This window comes from Lepus europaeus, chromosome 16 (genome assembly GCF_033115175.1).
Source record: "Lepus europaeus isolate LE1 chromosome 16, mLepTim1.pri, whole genome shotgun sequence".
NCBI classification, from domain to species: domain Eukaryota; kingdom Metazoa; phylum Chordata; class Mammalia; order Lagomorpha; family Leporidae; genus Lepus; species Lepus europaeus.
The window spans coordinates 57,730,447-57,751,365 of record NC_084842.1 but is presented as its reverse complement, the minus strand read 5'-3'; positions in this window follow the sequence as shown (position 1 = coordinate 57,751,365).

The window sequence follows — 20,919 nt, the reverse complement described above, 5'->3', positions numbered from 1 at the left end:
TATCACTTACCTTTCAAATAAATACATATTTTTTAAGTAATGAAATAAACTTTAAAATTTCATGGGAAAATTAGAAAGTTTGTTTTGGTACAAAATAATTTTTTAAATCCATCTGTACTTTTTTCATAGTATACATTTTCCACGAACTTTTTGAAGGTTCCTTGTATTATCGCCTTTGACATCACAACTGTGTGAGGTGAACAGGGGTGATGCCAATTCATTTGCAGCACCACGTCGCACAGAAGAAACTGATGTTCTCAACAACTGCTCCAGTTACTAGTAAGTAGCAGAGCTAGGTTTCCCCCTGCTTTTCACTATTCCGTGCTAGTGGAACGGCACCAAGTTTGGGAGCTGATCAGAGAGCTCCAGAATCTTGCTTTGACTCCTCGTTGTGCAGGGGCCAGGAGGCCAGGAGGACCTGGCCAAGGGTTTACACCCTATGCATTGTGGAGGCACAGACACCTACAACGAACCCCACCGCAGATCAGTGTCCCGAGACGAGTGAGGTGTGCTGACCAGGGTAAGTGGCCAATTCTGTGAAGAGCAGAGGGCCAGCAAGACCCAGAGTTGGGCTGGAAGTCAGCGGGGTCAGGGGCAAGTTCCCCAGCTCTCCAAGCCTCAGCTTGCTGCCAGGGACAGGACCCAGCTGTAGGGTCATCGTGAGGATGAAGCGAGATGACCCGAATCAACGCACGGCGCTCCACACAGTGCAAGTTTTCAATACTCGTCAGTTTTCTTAAAGATCACAGACCAACTCCAAGTATTCAGTAAAAGGCTATATTCCTTTTCTGCCTCAAAAACAACCAAAAAAAAAAAAAAATTAAAGCCCAAGTACGAAAATGGTCCATGTGAGGCCTAAACAGGCTGTGTAGTAAATAAACACACGGAGCGTAGATCAATGCCTGGCAATGCAATGGCTGCGTAATCCATTTGCTGATGTCACTGTTGGTATTTTCCTATGCGGTGGTGACTTATGGCAGTGCTGACGTCATGATAAACAACTGACTTTCACTTGGGGCGCCCTGTGCTTTTTCATTTCCTATGGGAGCTGACCTTTTGGACCTGAATACCGGCAGCATCTTCTCAATGATTTTACTTTCTCCTCCTTCCCCTCATTCCCCCCACTGGACCTGAAACAGAATATTGCCAGGCGGAATTTAGCCAGTGACCTGCACCCGAGCTTCCCCTGGAGGCTGGGGACATTTTTCCCACCAGAGATTACTCAGAAAGCAAGCCCTGTTTTAATCCAGAACATGTACCTTGACCCAGACAAACCCCTCAGCGCCACGGCGTCTACAGCCTCTCCTTTGTCCATATGGTGGCCGTATCCGTGTGAGCCTATTCTAAGAAACTTTTTTCATTTTCAATTTTCATATTAAATCACCACTGGATCTAATATGTGCAAATTTAAGACACATTATTCCAGGGCACTGTAATGCAAAGGATTAAGCCCAGTGGCTAGCCTAGAAGGCAGCCATCCGCCTCTGGGATGAGGCAGGCCATTCAGAAGTCTATTAGAAGGGAGTCTGGGTTGGTGGTTTCCATGCCACACCATAGGAGGGCCCCTAACTGAATTTTAAAAATGCACTGAGTTCACAGAAAAGGGAATTAAGTATAGCAGGGGTTCACTCCAAACATTAATCTCAGGAGCCAAATCCTTCATTTTGAGAGAGGCCTTCCATGCAAGGAGTCCCTTGACCTGCCGCCTCCTTGCACACACAGCGCTGCCAAAGTCTGCCCCATGGAGATGGAGGGAGTGCTAATGTAAATTATAGGCCCTTAAAGGCCCACTCAAGACCAAGACCTGGTTTTGTTATGGCAACAGAAGCTGTTAATTCCTCTGTATCCCTTTAAGGCCTTTTCCCCACCAGAGGAGATCTGCAGACTTTATTTCATAACCAAGAGCAGCCTCATGTTAGAAGTGTGATCATTCAGCAGTAACTTACCAGAAATGATTGCCGACATAAAGTCGCTACTATGCACGAGGGTCTGCCAGATGCCGCGTCATACACTTCACAGGTGTTAACCATGTGATCCTCACACCCACCCCATGAGACAGAAACTGCTGTCACACCCATTGTACGGATGGAGAGCCCAACACACAGAGCAGGGCACTGGCGCTGCTGAGGTCCCACAGGCACAGCCTGGCTGAGCAGGGTTTCATCCGGGCAGTGCAGGTCCAGAGCCTGTGACCCCAGTGCCTCATTGAAGACGTCATGTACGTCTGGGTTTGTTTCGCATTCCCATGTGTTTCAGTTGTGAGGCTGCAAGTGTCAAGAACAGTGCCTGGCACAGAGTGGAGAGTGAGCGTCTATTGAAGGAACACGTGAATGTGGATCTACGTGGAAAAGACCTCCCTCAACATTTAGGATATGATATCTGTATATTTGTAAAGATTTTATTTCTATGTATTTGAGAGGTAGAGTTACAGAGAGAGAGAGAGGGAGAGACAGAGAGGAAGGTCTTCCATCCGCTGGTTCACTCCCCAAATGGCCACAAAGGCCAGACCTGGGCGATCCGAAGCCAGGAGCCAGGAGTCACCTCCGGGTCTCCCATGCTGCTGCAGAAACCCAAGCACCTGGACCATCCTCCATTGCTTTCCCAGGCCATAACAGAGATCTCGATTGGAAGAGGGGCAGCCAGGATACAAATTAGTGCCCATATGGGATGCCTGCACCACAGGCAGAGGTTTAGTCTATAATGCCTTGCCCCATGATACCAATATTTAAAGGTGTGGTTAAAGGAGCTAAGATACAGTTCATCTAGGATCTGAGGTTTTGAGTCACAGTTGAGAATGAATAAAAGCATATTTTTTATAACAAGATGAAAAGGACCGGCACTATGGCATAGTGGGCTAAGTCTCTGCCTGCAGCACCAGCATCCCATATGGGTGCCGCTTTGTGTCCCGGCTGCCCCTCTTCTGATTGATCTCCCTGCTGATGGCCTGGGAAAGCAGTGGAAAATGGCCCAGGTGCTTGGAGACCCTGCACCCACGTGGGAGACCTTTAAGAATCTCCTGGCTTTGGATCGGCCTAGCTGTGTCCATTGTGGCCATTTGGGGAGTGAACCAGCAGATGGAAAACTTTTCTGTGTCTTCTGTCTGCAATTCTACCTCTCAAAATAAATAAATTACAGATTAAAAAAAAAAACATACTATAGTGGTTGAGTATTTTACAGGAAAGAATTAATTGCAAGTGTGGTCAGAATTATTAATCATAAAAGCTACATAAAAATAATGCCAACATTCTTACCTCTGCTTCAGAAGTTTCTCTGGCCCTGAATGCCCTTGTACCCACCATCCATCCATCCATCCATGCATCCACAGTCCACGTATGGTGTTTAAGAACGCAAGATGCCCAAGTGTGAATCCTGTCTCTGCTACTGTTTGTGAGCAAACAGCTTACTCACGCTGGGCCCATAGATTCCCGATCGCTACCACCTCAGTAAGTGTGTTGTGAAGAGTCTGCGGGTCTCTGCAAGCAGGATGCCTGGAACAGCACCAGGCCATTTTAAACACTCTCCGAGTATTTACTCTTGGGAGTATTCATTCACCCTCCCATTCATTGTTTTATCCAACAGACACTGATCAAGCACAGACTATGGATAGGAATCTGGGCCTCATGCTGGAGATAGAAAAATGAATGAGATCTAACTCCTGTCCTCCAGAAACCCCATTCTCCTGAAAAAATGCAAGCAACTAGCCAATGGCCATACAGTACATAAGCCCTGGATGCTGTGGCAGTGCCCTAGTATTCTAACTGTAGGTCTCGTCTGGGGAAGCTGACGTCAGAGCTGAGAGGCTGGACACTTGCCTGGGAGTTGGCCACGTGAAGTGGGTGACAATCACCAAGGAACAAGAGAGATGCTAAGCACATGAGTGTAAAGGCAAGGTGTCCCCTGTGGCTGAAGGGTTGCGTGGTGGTGGTGAGAGATGAAACTGAGACACTGATGGAGGTCACTTGATGAGGAAAATTGTCGTGACAGGAAGTTCAGATGGGTTTTAAGTGGGCAGCGCTGAGATCAGATTGGCACGCCTGCTGCAGTCCAGGGTGGTAGCAAAGAAGACAGAGAGGAGAGGACTCCATGTACATTGAAGAGGGGAGAGTCCTGGGGGTGGAGGGACCACCAATGGGAGGGTGAATGAATTACAGGGGTGACACAGCAGACACGGAAGATGTGCAGTAGAAATAATCTTTCATTCCGTAAATATTATTGAGCACTTCATTATGCCAGTCACTGTTCTAGACCTTGGGAAAACAGCAGTGAACAAAGAGGCACAAATTCTAGCTTCATTGAGGTCATTTATGGTGGGAGGAGACAGACAAAAAACAAAAAGTAAACATGGGGGCCAGTGTTGTGGCACAGCAGGTTAGGCCCCCACCAGTAACACTGGCATCCCAATGGGAGTGCTGGTTTGGGTCCCAGCTGCTCCATGTCCAATCCACCTCCCTGCTAATGCACCTGGGAAAGCAACAGAAGATGGCCCAAGTACTTGGGCCCCTTCCACCCATGTGGAGATCCAGATGGAATTCCAGGTTCCTGGCTTCAGCCATTGTGCCTGGTCAGCCATTGTGGCCAATTGGGGAGTGAACTAGTAGACGAAAGATACTTCTGTGTTATTCTGCCTGTTAACTAAATAAATAAGGTTTTTTTGTTTGTTTGTTTTTGTTTTTTTAAGCGAACTATAGGGGCCAGCATTGTGGTATAGCAGGTAAAGCTGCCATGTGCAACATAAGGATTCCATATGGGCACCTGTTCAAGGGCTGTCTGGTCCACTTCTTATCCAGCTCCCTGCTAACGGCCTGGGAAAAGCAACAGGAGATGGTTCAAGTGCTTGAGCCCCTGTGATCCACGTGGGAGATCCAGATGAAGTTCCTGGCTCCTGGCTTCTGCTTGGCTCAGTCCTGGCCATTGTGGCCATCTGGGGAATGAACCAGAGGATAAAAGATCTTTCTTTCTTTCTTTCTTTCTTTCTTTCTTTCTTTCTTTCTTTCTTTCTTTCTTTCTTTCTCTCTCTCTCTCTCTCTCTCTTTCTCTCAGCTCTGACTTTCAAATAAATAAGTCTTTAAAAAAATCAATAAAGTGAAATATAAAGCATGCTTGAGATGGGAAGTACTAAGAAGAAAAATGGAGCATGAAAAAGAAGAGAAAAATAAGAGAAGAAAGAAAAATACAGCTGAAGCAGGTGACAGTGTTTCCAGGTAGTCAGGGAAGACTTCACGGAGAAGGTGACACTGAGAGGGAGTGGATACAGTTAGGGAAGAAGCAGTGCAGACACCAGAGGAAGCGCATCCAGGCAGAGCGAGCGTGTGACTCGCACATTCAAGAACAGCCGGAAGGTTGATGGACTTGGATTAGAGGCGTGGAGAAAAAAGGATACAGTGAGGTAGGGAGATAATGGGGCAGACGGTGTACAACCTGGTACGGCTCAAAGGTCATCGTCAGGACTTTGGCTTTGCTCTGATGGCTTGCAGAGTGGGAGACTGCGTAGAAGACTGAGTGGTCTGATGTGAGGTTTAACAAGGTCACTCATGGTGCAGCTGTACCGCATGCTGCAGGGGCTCAGAGCAGCAGCAGACAGACCAGCTAGGAGGCCAAGGCAGCAACACTTGAACTCAACCTTGAACTCTTCTATGGGATTTTCTAGGGGACACTTACCCAGATAGGCTTACTGAGCAGCTCATTGGGTGCTCTGGGCAGGCAGGATGGTATCCCACCCATGGGCAAGGAAGGGTTTAATGTCTTGGCAGCAAATTGGTAGGGCTTGAAGTCATGAGATTACCCAGAGGTTGTGGGAAGCAGAAGAGAGAACTGGAGACAGGAACTCTGTCCTGACAAAGGGAGAAGAACCCATGGAGAAGGCTAAGAAGGAAGTGGTAGTCCAGGCAAGAATTGGGTTCAAGAAGGAAGGCATGTTCACCATGTCAAGTGGGGCAAAGGATTAAGAACCATGGGGAATCTACCATTTTGTTTAGCAGTGGTAGATAACGGGTGCCTTTGACAAGGGTGATCTCAGTGGCGTAATAAGGCAGTGGATGGGTGGTGAAGGAGTGAAGATACAGAGTGTGGAACCCACCCCCTCCCTCAAAACAACAAGCTATGACACGAAGAACAGGGGTAGAATGCTAGCCAGAGGATCAAGGCAGAGCTTGCTTTCTGACCCAAGAAACACCTTAGCACATTTATAAGCTAAAGAGGAAAGCCAGGCCAGGGGCTGGCATTGAGGCCCAGAAGGTTAAACTGCTGCTGCTGAGGCCAGCATCCCATATTGCAGAGTGCCAGTTCTGGTCCTGGCTGCTCCACTTCTGGTCCAGTTCCCTGCCAATGTGCCTGAGAAGGCAGCCGAAGATGACCCAAGGACCTAGGCCCCTGCCACCCAAATGGGAGAATAGCATGGAGTTCCTGGCTCCTGGCTTCAGCCTGGCCTGGTCCTGGCTGTTGCGGCCATTTGGGGAGTGAACCAGTAAATAAATCTTTTTTGAAAATGAGAAAATGAAGTGAGGAATTCTAGTCAGGAAAACCACACAACAGAAGATACGAGGATGGAGGGTGGAGTTAGGAAGTGTTGGAACCAGCGAGACTGACACTCGGGGGTGTGGTGGAGCGGCAGGATCTGCGGGTGGCATGGTGGCTTGGAGCCCCGTGATTAAGAGCTTGGAAGGGGAAATGGGTCTTATTCTTATGAGTGACAAGATTTTGAGCATGAAGTGACAGGATCAAGGGTGCATTTCAGGAACAAACACAACACAGAGACTGAAGAGGGAAGAACTGGGAGCAGAGGGACTGGCAATGAGGGAATCTCCAGGGTTCAGGCGACAGATGGCAAGTCCTAGGGTAGTGGCTGCTCTAGGGATGTTGAGGGGCTGGCGCCATGGCACAGCAGATAGGACTGCCACCTGCAGTGCCGGCATCTCATGAGGGTGCCAGTTTGAGACCCGGCAGCTCCATTTCCAATCCAGCTCTCTGCTATGGCCTGGGAGGGCAGTGGAGGATGGCCCAAGTGCTTGGGCCCTGCACCCGCATGGGAGACCAGGAGAAGCACCTGGCTCCTGGCTTCGGATCAGCACAATGCGCCGGCCGCAGCAGTCATTGGAGGGTGAACCAACAGCAAAAAAGAACACCTTTCTCTCTGTCTCTCTCTCTCACTATCCACCCTGCCTGTCAAAAAATAATAATAATAATAATTTAAAAAAAATAAAAACTACATTTCCCAGGTTCCCTTGTAGTTAAATTTCCAAATATCCCAAGTATCATGTGAGTTCTGATCAACAGACCTACTTGTGCAAGATTTGGAAGGTGAAAGTGAAAACTGGTCAGACTCCCAGATGCTTCTGCTGCTTCTTCCAGCACGCACAGTCAGAAACACACGGAGTGGTCCTGTGATGTGGACAGCCATGGTGTTTTTCTGATCCTTCAATTGCAATGCAAGTGGCCTGTCCCTGGAGGCAGGAGTTCCAGGGGTGCTTTACCGACGTCCACCTTCCTGGCTGGGGCAGAGGCAGCAGCTCCCCCTGGCAGGCCAGTTCTTCAGCTGTACTAGAGATATTATACCCCAAGGTCCTCACTGCAAATGGAAATCTACTGCTGTGATCTCTAGGAACTGCACTTGAACCCTGCCTGATACGGCGACTCAAGAGAAATGAGAGACGTCGATGACCAGTTGAACGTGGTAAGGGAGAGGAGGCAAGGACTTCCTGCGGCCATCCGTCAAATTAGCAGCAAGGTGGAGATTTGCAGGTGGGGAGGAGGACCTTGTGAGTTGGTCAATACAGGTTCTCCACAGCGTCCAGCCAAGGGGCAGGCAGCTGACACCAGGCCGTTACCAAGAGGAGAGCAGACGAGAGTCCGTTCCAGAAGCCAAGTGGCATTTCCACTGCGGTGCATCACTGACCCATGGTCCACGTCCAGCTGTTGAATGCGCAGTCATGAAATAGCCATGGTGGAGTCAGTGGACCTCATCCACATGGACCTGTCTGTCTCAAGGGACATTTCCCTCCTCACGTCCCAGTTTCCGAAAGTGTCTTCCTGCTCATATCTCATTTCTAAGCTTTAGTAAAACCCTTCCTTTTTTTTTCTTTTTCAAGGTGATAACCAGAATAGACTACCAGATCTTTTTTTCAGGGCATGAATGACACAGTATCGCTCAAACAAAATTACATTCCAACCTCAACTGGTTACTTTGGCAATGACAACTGTCCACGTGCCAGTGACTCACATCATCCCTCCACTCAAAAATATTGAGTGTATCATTACGGTTTCTTGTAACAAAAGTGGACAAATCCAAAGATTTTCTTTCTCTCTATTCTTCCTTTTATCACCAGCACAATGAGCACAGGGACCACATTTCCACGGCACAGCAGTGGGAAGGCCCCAATCCTTTGAGCTCTCTGGCCAACTAACAGCCTGACACTGTAAACCCAAGGTGGGAATGTGTCTGTTCTGTTTTCACAATAAAACTCAGTGATTTGCAGAACTGCCATTATGTGTGTGTCCAAGTCTTAGTGGACATACAGATAGGAAGCAGGAGGTAGAAGGGCAAGCAGTGGGAATCTGTGATAAATATCGATGCCTATTTTGTTAGAAAAAGGCCCTTGGGAAGACTCCAGATGCATCTGAACATGCCCTTGTTGTAGCATTGGTAACAGTGGTTACAGTTAGTTCAATGCAAACATCTGCTCAGCTGGGCTGATAAGCACCCTTGTGGAGAGGCAGAAATGGTCTTGGGCCGTGTTTCCCCAGTACACGCAGAGGTCCACAAGCTAGGCACTCAAGGAATACTGGATGAATGATTGAAGCAAGTTTCTCAACTGGAGATCAAGGGACATGTTTTGGTCCTGGCTTGGCCTCCATTTTCTAGGAAATGAGTTTCCAGAACATAAATTCTATTATTTTTAGGAGCAGCTTCTTACCTGTAAACACTTTTCTGATCCTAATGAGAAAACAACTTCCTATCCTACTATAAAAAGATAAAGAATCTCTTTTCCTAAAATTTTTGAAGTATCATTGTTGAACGAATTCAGTCTGGCTGTGAGCATACAGGGGGATGGATTGAATGACCTCTAAGACATTCTTTTAGGACTCTGTGGTAGTGGGGCCCTACTAACTCTCTCTGCTTGGAGGTCTGTGTCAGAATCGCTGGGGATGGAACCTCATTCCAGAAGGGATCTGGGTGACTGAGTTGCTGCCATTGGCCTCTTGTTTACCATCAGGACATGCCCCCTTTCCCTGGGGATTTTCTGCAGAGGTCACCCAGCCACTTCAGAAAACGGTCCTGTTGAATGACAGTGCTGGCCTCTTTCTCTGGTTGGTAATCACAAGCAACTGCTGAACAACTAGGCAGAAAGGGGGAGTTGAGACACTTAGTTGGCCAAGGCCAGAGGGAAAGTCCAGCTCCTATGATGCGATCAGGACGGCAGCAAAGTGTCTCCCATGGAACCGACCGTTGGGCACAGTTCCACTGAGGCCACGCTGGAGCAGCCAGGGGGAAGGACATGTCATCTGTGAACCCCACAGGCTCACAGGGAAGGAATTCCAAAAGGATTCAGGCCATCCTGTCACCAACCCCTTTCTGATCCACTTCCAAAATGCACATGTAAACAAAACTTAGTGCCCTTTTGGATCAGTGATAATCCTGCTATAAACACAGTAAACAGCACTGGGCAGAGCTGTGAGTATAAACCAACCTAATCATCCATCACCAAGTCCCTGTCCTGGGCTGTGTAGTCCCTGAGCTGGTGAATGAAATCATAATCCCGGCCGGCGCCGTGGCTCAACAGGCTAATCCTCTGCCTTGCGGTGCCAGCACACCGGGTTCTAGTCCCGGTCGGGGTGCCGGATTCTGTCCTGGTTGCCCCTCTTCCAGGCCAGCTCTCTGCTGTGGCCCGGGAGTGCAGTGGAGGATGGCCCAAGTGCTTGGGTCCTGCACCCCATGGGAGACCAGGATAAGCACCTGGCTCCTGGCTTCGGATCAGCGCGGTACGCTGGCCGCACGTGCCAGCCGCAGCGGCCATTGGAGGGTAAACCAATGGCCATTGGAGGGTGATCCAACGGCAAAGGAAGACCTTTCTCTCTGTCTTTCTCTCTCACTGTCCACTCTGCCTGACTGTCCACTCTGCCTGTCAAAAAAAAAAAAAAAATCCTGGGGGAGGGACCCCCGAGCGAGAGATATCTGTCTGTCTCCCTTTCCCATTAAAGCAGTGAGCGCCCCCCCCCCCAAAAAAAAAAAAAAAAGAAATCATAATCCCTATATTGATGGTCAGTTGGGTAAGCATGGATAGGCACAATTATTATTAGAATAGTATAAGAGCCCCTCCTTTTAAAAAGATTTATTTATTTGAAAGGTATACAGTTAACAGAGGGAGACACACACACACAGGGCCATTTTCTATTTTCCCAAGCACATTAGCCAGGAGCTAGATTGGAAGTGGAGCAGCCACGACTTGAACCTACACCCACATGGGATGCTGGCATTGCAGGCAGCAGCTTTACTTGCTATGCCACAGTGCTGGCCCTTGCAAGGGCCCTGCTTTACTGAGAGTACAGATGAAGGAACAATTCACTCATGTCCACGTAAGTGCTACTGACTGGTCTGCCCATTATACTGCCAGGGCCTGTGTCTCTGTGTCACTCAGCCATGTGGTTCCATGGCACTTGTTTCATCTGAGCCGAGCATCCCAATGCCTATCCATCCCTAGTGAAAAAAAGATTCTAGGGCCGGCGCTGTGGCGCAGCAGGGTTAACACCCTGGCCTGAAGCACCGGCATCCCATATGGGCACTGGTTCAAGTCCCAGCTGCTCCAGCTCTCTGCTATGGCCTGGGAAAGCAGTAGAAGATGGTCCAAGTCCTTGGGCCCTTGCACCCACGTGAGAGACCCGGAAGAAGCTCCTGGCTCCTGGCTTCAGATCGGCTCAGCTCCGGCCGTTGTGGACAATTGAGGAGTGAACCATCGGATGGAAGACCTCTCTCTCTCTCTGCCTCTCCTCTCTCTATGTAACTCTGACTTTCAAATAAATAAAGGGAAGGGAAAGGAAGGGGAGGGGAGGAGAGATTCTAGGGCCAGCATTGTGAGTTGGGCTGCTACTGGTGATGCCAGCATCCCATGTGAGCACTGGTTCAATTCCTGGCTGCTCCACCTCAGATCCCTCCTTGCTAATGGCCTGGGAAGGCAGAAGATGGCCCAAGTTCTCCCAGGTGGGAGACTCAGATGGAGTTCCAGTCTCCTCGCTTCAGCCTGGCCCAGTCCTGGGTGTTGCGACCATTTGGGGAGTGAACTAGCAGATGGAAGACCTCTCTCTCTCTCTCTCTCTCTCTAACTCCACCTTTCAAATAAATGCACTAAATCTTAAGAAAAGAAGAAAAGGAAGGGAGGGGAAGGGAGGAGAGGGAAGGGGCAGAGCAGGGGAGGGGAGGGAAAGAGCCAGCTCCTTAACAAGGTACACAGTTTGGCTTCCACTTTTATCTCTTTCCACTTCCAGGATGAGCTACAATCTACTGTGCACCTATCCCATCTGTGTGCCTTTGGTCCTCTGTAGCAGATGCATTTGCCCGGACAGTGTAAAAGCTGCTTCCAATACCTATGACTCTTTCTGTGGCTTTCCACTGACTGTGGGGGCACCCCCGGTGGGCAAGCCAGAAGCAACTTCCCCCTCCAGCGCCCTTGCCCTCCTGTGGGGAAGACACTGAGCCATGCTCTACACTGACTCCCTGAGGGGCCAGGGCTTGGCCTCCAATCCCCCACGAAGGCCAGTGTCTGGTTGGCACACCCTCCTTCCATTCCCACTCCCCTACTTCTGTTTGGGGGCATCTCCCAAAGATTGTGCCCAAGTCCTTATCTCTGGGCCTACTTCTGGAGGAATTCAAACCAGCCTGTTTTGTCTCCCCAACTTTAGGCCTTACAACACTTGTCTGCAGAGAGCCTCTTCTGGAAGGCTCTGCCGTGACCACCTGTGTGAAGCCATCTCCCATCCACCACGTCCCGCCCTCTGCAGTGGGAGGCATCTTTGCTCTGAGATCGCTGGGCCTTCACACAGACCTCTGCTGGCACACCAGTCTCCCGCATCACAGCTCTGTGTGGGTGTACCTGACCTTGCTCGCGAGGAACAATGGCTTATTTTTATAAATCAAAGCCCTCACAGGCTGCCTTGTACAGAGGAGATGCCCAGTAAATATTTGCTGAATGAAGAAATGTCCCTTTGGTCATGATTTCCTGCCTATCATTTCTGTGTCCACAGTAAGAAGTTGGATGTCATTTTCCTGACCCAGCAGCTCTGGGCCAAGGGGAATTCTCATTGTATCTAGAGAAGGCATTTGGAAACCTCTCCTTGCCCCTCCCACTGGGCTGATTCTGATTGTGATCTGAGTGCAAAGAAGGGGCTCCCTTGTCATGCATGGGAGTAAATTCCAAGGGTGAGATTGAGTGGGGCCCCAGGGCTGGTGCAAACCCAGCTAACTGGCCACAAGAAAATCAGTGCAGATAAGCCCGGAGGCATCTCAGAGATGCCATCAGTACTTAACCTCTCTGCTAGCTTTGTAGTTTTTAATCACAGGGTGACAGGAGAAACCAGCTCAGAGAGTCAACCCGGGACTGAATAAATAGCCCCAAAGGAGCTATAATCCTGTGGAGGAATCCAGAGCTGTGGATTCAATGGGAAGACTGGTTTGAATGACTTTCAGGGCTTTGCCTGCGCTGCTACTTTAACATTTCACTGCCAAGGAAGATCTAATCCCCCGTGAAGAGCTGGGGCTAGAAGGAATTGAAGGGGCAGGCCGAGTCCCCGCAATGTTAGACTTCAAACAAACAAACAGAACCCAAGCCCAGAGTCCTGAGAAGGAAAGTTAGTCTTCCCTGCTGGGTGGAAATGGAAATGAACCCAACAGCCTGAAGCATAAGAAACAGGGAGCTGGCACTGGAAAATGAACCCGTGTTCAACTACATTCCCAGTGGGTGGGAAGGAGCAAAGAGTCAGGGGGGCTTGAAGAGGGAGAAAAGGGGTCCGCTAATGAAACAGGGCAGAAAACAGGGTGGCATTAGCTTTTAGTAAGGGCGGCCTAGTGGCGGGCCGCTCACGCTCATTTCCCGTGTCAGCCCTTTGAGCTAGCCTAGCTCTTATTTAACAGAGGGCAAAGAGCTCATGCAGGTTCAATGACTGGCCCGAGATCTGGCCAGGAAGGAAACCTACGTCGAAAATGACACAAAGAGTTTGAAAATATTTCATGCACAGTTCAGAACACAAGATGACCAACGCTGCTCCATTTGTCAGGTATTTAAAACAGGAAGGACTTGTCGTGACTCGACACCGCATGCGTCCTATTTCCCTCCTCTGTGCCTCTGTAAGCTCCCTGTGTTGTTGGGTAGGTACTGTCACTGTGGGAGAAAGAAGGGGACAGGGGTCTTTTAGAGGACTGCATTTAAAGAAGCCTAACTTTGGGCAATTCTCCAAATTTGGATTTAGCAGGGTGTTTGGCTGAAAAAGGAAAAAAGGAAGAAGGAACGCAAAGCAAGAAGGAAAGACAAGTTAAGAAACAAGGGTGGGGTGGGGGAGCTTGGGATTTAGCTGTTCCACTTCCTAATGTTGGTTAGGACCAAAGAAACCCACTCAAATGCCAAGGGATCGGCAGGCACTGCCCTACTTTCCATGCAGTGCAAAGCAGGAAGGCTTAGGTATGTCACGAGAAAGCCTGCTGTTACCGCCCAAAGACCAGAACAAAAAAATTGGGAGGAGACTCCCAATGTGAAAGCTGTGATTTGCAAAGAAGCATTGCTCGTCTCATGACTGGTGTGTCTCAAGTGTCACAATTGTGTAACTACTGATACTCAAAATGAACCTTGACTCCATCACCTAGGATTATGAAGATAATGCAGGGTGGTTTTAGGAAAAGGGTAGAGGAAGGATAATGCTCACTGAGAGCAGAGAAGGAAGAAACCTGGACCGGAATAGCACATGTGGATATTAGTTTTGGCTCTTCCACTAGCTTTGCCGCCACCAGTTTGCACTTCTGCACTAACTTTGCCTCCTGTTTTCTCCTTGGTGTCACAAGGGAGCTGTGCTAGATACCATGGACGCGAACTGCCAGCTCCAGAGACCTTGGGAGGCCAAGAGGTAGGCAATGGAATGTGATTTCAAGCTGTTGGGTTAAAAAGAGAGTGAGTCAGAAACCAATCCAAGGACTTTATTGCTATGCGTTTCAAACTCTCTAATTTGGCTTCTACTAAGTGAAAGAGTAAGAAGAAGAAACTTTCAGGAGGGAAACAGAAATAAGGAAAATCGCAAATACACAAGTTTTTAAAAACAGCAAATATCTAGGCAGGCATTTGGAAAAGTGGTTAATATGCTGGTTAGGATGCGCCATCCCACGTCAGAGTGTCTGCGTCCAATCCCTGGCGCTGGCTGCCTCCAGCTTCCTGCTAATGTAGACCCTGGGAGACAGCTGTGACAGCTCAAGTGGCTGTGCTCCTGCCACCATGCACGTGGGAGACCTGGATTGAGTTCCAGCCGGGGGCTGTGGGCCCCAGGCATTGCAGCTATCTGCGGAATGAATCAGCGGATGGCCATGCTCTGTCATTCAAATAAAAAAGCAAAGAGTTCAAACAACAACAGCAAATAATATCCTTTTAACAAGCTAATCATCAAAGCTAGGCATTTTGAGTTTACCCAAAGAGCTCTTTTGCTTGGCAGTGTTGTGCTATGGAAAGAATACAGGCAAGTTCTGAATCCAAAGGAGATGTGTGTGAATCACAGCTTCATCACCGTGTCAGAAACAACCCAAGTCGATCCCGTGATCTCTCTGCATCTCAGTTTCCTCGTGTAGAAAAGGGGAAAGACTGACAGCAAGGGCAGTAATAGCTCCGCTTACTGAGTACCTTCTGTGCTGGACTCTATGTTGTATGTCTCGATCTACCCACAGTTGTAGGAATTAGACATTATTAAACCTGTTTCTCAGATAAGGACATTGAGGGTCCCTAAATCGAAAGAACAGTTAGTAGGGGCAGACATGGAATTCAAATCAATTTATGACAGCTCTGAAGCTTGATCTATCCTATTATATTACCCCAAAGAATAACAGTATAGCTCCAATCAGGTAGTATGTTAAAATGTTTTGTGAATGTCCTATTCAATATTCATTATTAATACTACAATAACAGCAATAATGCAGTAATAACAACAGTAATAGTGGACTTCTAAGTGCTGAAAATCAGAGTATCCAAATAGGAAATACGATTAATCTCATTTGAACTTGCCATCAAGTAGGGTAGATGACGTTACCAGGCTAATCAGACCCAGTGAGCTCCCCCAATCCGTGTTCACCATTGAATGTCTAAGCTTCTGGGCTCCGCAAAAAGTCAGCCTGAGCGGAGATGCTGACCTGAGAACCACTGCAGAGAAGATGGAGAACAAAGCAAAACCTCTTTGTCACCGAAAGTGCCATCTGGCCAAGCACATCAGAAAATAACCAGAGATGATCAACTGGCAAGATTTACCTCATTAAAAAAAAAAAAAAAATCAAGCAAAAACACTCAGTCATGTACTGGGGCAGTAATTTTAGATTTTGGTCAGATTAAAAAAGGGGGCAAACTATCCCTATGAGTCGTCAAGCCTGACCGAGAATGCCTTTGGCCTTTTAGAACTGGAATATATAAACTTGACATTAAACCTCAATGTGGAGGGATGGGGGCGTAGCTCCTCTGAAAGAGGATGTGAGAAACCAGACTCGTGCAGGTGGCAGCATCGGCCCGAGTCTTGGTCCCACCGAGGCACTGAGCCCATCTGAGGAGCCCGCTCTGCTCCCTGTGTGTTACTCTTTACTTTCTAAGTTCCTTTAAAAAGTCCTGACACTTTCCAAACCTGTTAGAGGTAGAGAGAGACTGGTAAGCGTGAAAGGGCTCTTGGAACTCATCTGGCCAAATGTTCTCACTTCACAGGTGAGAAAAAAAAGATTTCAGTGTAGAGTCTGAAGGCCAGCAAGCTTGGTCAGTGGCACCAGCAGAACAGAAATCCTGGCTTCCCAAAGAATGTTCTAGCAGAAGATACCACCCATCCTGTCCCGCATGCACGGTTCTCACACTGAGTCTTACTCTGATGCATGTAAACTTGCATATTGCATCTGTATGCACCAAGATATTATTATGAATTAGTCACCTTGAAAACACTCCATACACATCACATCAACTCACTGCATAGAGGAGGTCAGTACTATCACTATCCTTATCTCACAAAGCCAGAGAGGGTAAGTGATTTTCCTGAGGTCACACAGCTCACCAGTGGTAGTGCCAGGATTTAAATGCAGGTCACCTAGTGTTCATGTTCTTCTCTCATCCAAGGAGGTATGGAATTGATTAGTGGTTGTCTCTAGAGAGGAGAGATGATGGGCTGGGATGGGAAGATTTCTGCTTTCTACCAAATCCTCACAGCCTGTTTACACTTAAAAAAAAAAAAAAGAAGAAGAAGAAGACAATTTCTTCACTTATTTGAAAGACAGAATTACAGAGAGAGAGAAAGAGAGAGAGGGATCTTCCATCTGCTGGTTTACTCCCTAAATGTCCACAATGGCTGGGGCTGTCAGACTGAAGCTAGGAGCCCGGAGATCTAGCCATGTCTCCCACATGGATGTAGGGGCCCAAGCACTTGGGCCATCTTCCACTGCTTTCCCAGGCACATTAGCAGGGAGCTGGATCAGAAGTGGAGCAGCCAGGACTCAAACCATCACCCATACAAGGTGCCAGCGCTGCAGGCTGCAGCTTTAACCTGCTGCACCACAGCGCCAGTCCCTTTTACACTCTTACCATCATCATGGGTCATTCAATGGACAAACAGTCACTATTATGAATATTTTTTTGTTTTGTTCTTAAAGATATTTATTTGAAAGGTAGAGTGATAGAAAGAGAAGGAAAGACAGAGAGATCTTCTATTGGCTGGTTCACTTTCTGAATACCTACAACATCTAGGACTGGGCCAGGCTGAAGCTAGGAGCCAGGAACTCCATCCAGGGACAGAGAAAAAGGTCTTCCTTTTCCATTGGTTTACCCCCCAGTGGCCACTGTGGCCGGTGTGCTGTGGCCAGTGCACCACGCTGGTTCGAAGCCAGGAGCCAGGTGCTTCCTCCTGGTCTCCCATGGGGTGCAGGGCCCAAGCACTTGGGCCATCCTCCACTGCACTCCCTGGCCACAGCAGAGAGCTGGACTGGAAGAGGAGCAATCCGGACAGAATCCGGCACCCTGACCGGGACTAGAACCCGGGGTGCCAGCACCATAGGTGGAGGATTAGCCTATTGAGCTGTGCCGCCAATCCACTGGTATCTTTTTAAAATGCTCCTAAAACAGAATAGGGGCTGGTGTTGTGGTACAGGGGGTTAAGCCATGACTTGTGATGCTGACATCCCATATAAGCACCAGTTCCAGTTCCAGCTGCTCCACTTCCAATCCAGCTCCCTGCTAATGTGCCTGGGAAAGCAGTAGAAGATGGCCCAAGTACGTGGACCCCTGCTTTCTATGTGGGAGACCTGGATGGAGTTCCTGGCTCCTGGCTTTTACCTGGCTCAGTCTCAGCTATTGTGGCTATTGGGCGAGTAAACCAGCAGATGAGATATCTCTCTCTCTCTCTCTCTCTCTCTCTCCTTTTCTCTCTGTATCCCTGCCTTTCAAATAAATAAGTAAATCTTTAAAATAATCAAATATTTTAAAATTTTTTGTTAAACTGTCAAATTTTATTATGTATATTTTAGTTTTTTTTAAAAGATTTATTTATTTGAAAGGCAGAGTTTCATGGGGAGAGAGAGGGAGAGAAAAAGAGATAGAGGGAGAGAGAGAGAGAGAGAGAGAGAGGGAGAAACTCTATATACTGGTTCACTCCCCAAGTGGCTGCAATGGCCAGGCTGAAGCCAGGAGCTAGGAGCTTCACTTGGGTCTCCCATGTGGGTACAGGGGCCTAAGCACTTGGGTCATCCTCTGCTGCTTTCCCAGGCACATTAGCACAGAGCTGGATCAGAGGCGGAGCAGTTGGGGCTCGAACTGGTGCCCACATGGGATGCCAGCATTGTGGGCAGCAGTTTAATCCTTGCACCACCATGTTGGCCCCCTATATTTTACTATTTAAAAAAATAGCTCTAAAGTCTTATTGCCAGGGAAGGCATAGGGGTTAAGCCAGCTCTTGGGACACCCACATTCAGTATCAGAGGGCCTGGGTTTTGAGTCCCAGCTCTGCTCTGGATTCCAGCTTTCTCCGAATGTACACCTTGGGAGGGAGCAGGTGATGGCTTCAGTGGTTGGGCTCTTGCCACACACGTTGGGAGACCTGGTTTGAATTCTCGGCTCCTGGCTTCAGTCTGGTCCAGTCCCAGCTGCTGTAGGCATTTGGGGGGTGAACCAACAGATGGGAGATCTCTATTGGTCTCTCTTTTTCTGTCTCCCTGCCTTGCAAGTAAAGTAAATAACAAATAAATAAATGCCCTATTTCAATGACAGGGAATACTGGGGCAGCATATTTGGATCTGGAAGCTAAATATCTCAATTCACTTAGCAAATATTTATTGTGCACCTACTGCATGCAAGGCTTTGTTCAAGGTACTAGGTGGTGTATATACATTTTTAATTTTATTTTTTGAAACTTGAGAGGTAAAGACACACACACACACAGAGAAGGGCGGGGAGGTTTGGCAGATGGCTCTCATCTGCTGGTTCACTCCCCAAATGCCTGTGATGGCCTGGTACCTGCTGCCTCCCACATTGTGCATTAACAGGAAGTTGGTATCAGAAGCAGAGCTGGGACTTAAATTCAGGCGCCCAAATTGGAATGCCAACATCTCAGCCTGCACCTTAACTGCAAGGCCAAACGCCTATTCCTGATGTGTGCAATGTAAAAATGATGCAACCAGAGTCGGAACAGCTGGCATTGGGGTGCAGAGGGTAAAGCTTGCAAAGCTGGCATCTCATGTGGGCACCAGTTCGAGTCTTGTCTGCTTTGCTTCTAATCCAGCTCCCTGCTAATGCACCTAGGAAGGCAGCAGAAGATGGTCCAAGTTCTTGGGTCCCTGCACCCACATGGGAGACCCGGATAAAGCTCCTGGTTTCTGGCTTTGGCCTAGCCAAGCCCTGGCCATTGTGGACATTTGCATAGTGAACCAGCAGATGAAAGACCTCTCTGTCTCTCTAACTCTGCCTTTCAAAAAAAAAAATCATTTTTACAAAAAGAATTCATGGGAGACAGCTTGGGTGATGGAAACACAAAGACAAGAAGAGGAGCTGGTTTCTAGTAAATGAAGCCAATGCCTAAGCTATTTTATCTTTATTAATACAGCAAACATGTCCATAACTTACTCTGTGACAGCGTGACCTCCAATCCTCACAACAAACCTAAAGGGTCTCATTACTACGCTCCTTTTACACCTGTGGAATCTGAGCCAAAGAGAGGGTAAGTAACTTGCTCTAAGCCACACAGCAGAAAGTGGCAAAACCCACATCCACACGAGTCCACCTTGTTTCAGAATCTATGCAGGTCATTACTCTGCCCCCTATTTAGGTAACTCCCCTTGTTGACTAATCAGGGGTCTATCCTCGGTGAGAAAAGCACAGGCCAGGGCCAAGAGGGAGGCAGTGTGGAGCCCAGTCCCACCCAGCCGGGTGGCCAGAGACCATCTCAGCCGGACCTCCACACTGCATGTGCTGCCTAACACTGAGCACTCATTTTCCACAGGCTTCCAGATCCTCAGCCTCCAGCAGCATAAAATCTGGCTCCCTGCAGCACGCGGGTGTAATGGAGGGGGCAGAGAGGCTGGCTGCGAGTGGGAGCTTTTGAGAACAGGTAACACATGCACACGGTGAGGGTCCAGACAGGCTGTAAAAATGTCGGCCCTGTCCGCTCCAGTCCCAGGCTACCAGAGGCCCCCGCTGCATGGCTGTGTCCCTTTAGAAATCCGCAGGGACCTGCGCAGTGGCGTAGTGGGCGAAGCCTCCGCCTGGGAGGCTGGCATAAGGGCACCCTTTCAAGACCCAGCTGCTCCACTTCTGATCCAGCTCCCGGCTACTGCTCCTGGGAAAGCAGCAGAAGATGGCCTAAGCCCTTGGGCCCCTGCATCCTCACGGGAGACCTAGAAGAAGCTCCTGGCTCCTGGCTCTAGCCTGGGCCAGCCCTGGTCATTGTGGCCATTTGGGGAATGAACCAGCAGATGGAAGATGTCTCCTTCTGTTTCTCCCTCTCTAACTCTTTCAAGTAAATGAAAAAAAAAAATCTTAAAAAAAAATCATCAGCAGATGGACAAGCACACTTGCCTGTATACTTTTTTTTTTTTTTTTTGACAGGCAGAGTGGACAGTGAGAAAGGAGAGAGAGAAAGGTCTTCCTTTGCCGTTGGCTCACCCTCCAATGGCCACCGCGGTAGTGCGCTGCGGCCGGCACACCGCGCTGTTCCGATGGCAGGAGCCAGGTGCCTCTCCTGGTCTCCCATGGGGTGCAGGGCCCAAGCACTTGGGCCATCCTCCACTGCACTCCCTGGCCACAGCAGAGAGCTGGCCTGGAAGAGGGGCAACCGGGACAGGATCGGTGCCCCGACCGGGACTAGAACCCGGTGTGCCGGCGCCGCAAGGCGGAGGATTAGCCTGTTGAGCCACGGCGCCGGCCTCAGGCCATCTCTACTGAATTCTCGGGCATATTAGCAGGGAACTGTACTTCAAAAACTTCACCTGTAGGTGCTGGCTTTGTGGTAAGCTGCTACTTATGACACCGGCATCCTATATCTGACCCAGCTCTCTACTAATACACCTGGGAAAGTGTATTAGTAGATGGTCCTAGTGATTGGGCCCCTAAGCAGTGTCTTAACTACGAGGCTAAACACCTGCCCCAAAACCCCAGTTTTCTTACCCAGGTTTGCCACTGGCTTTTATCAGCTCAGAGAGTTGACCTTGCAATTGGCACTTCATCCTACTGCCTT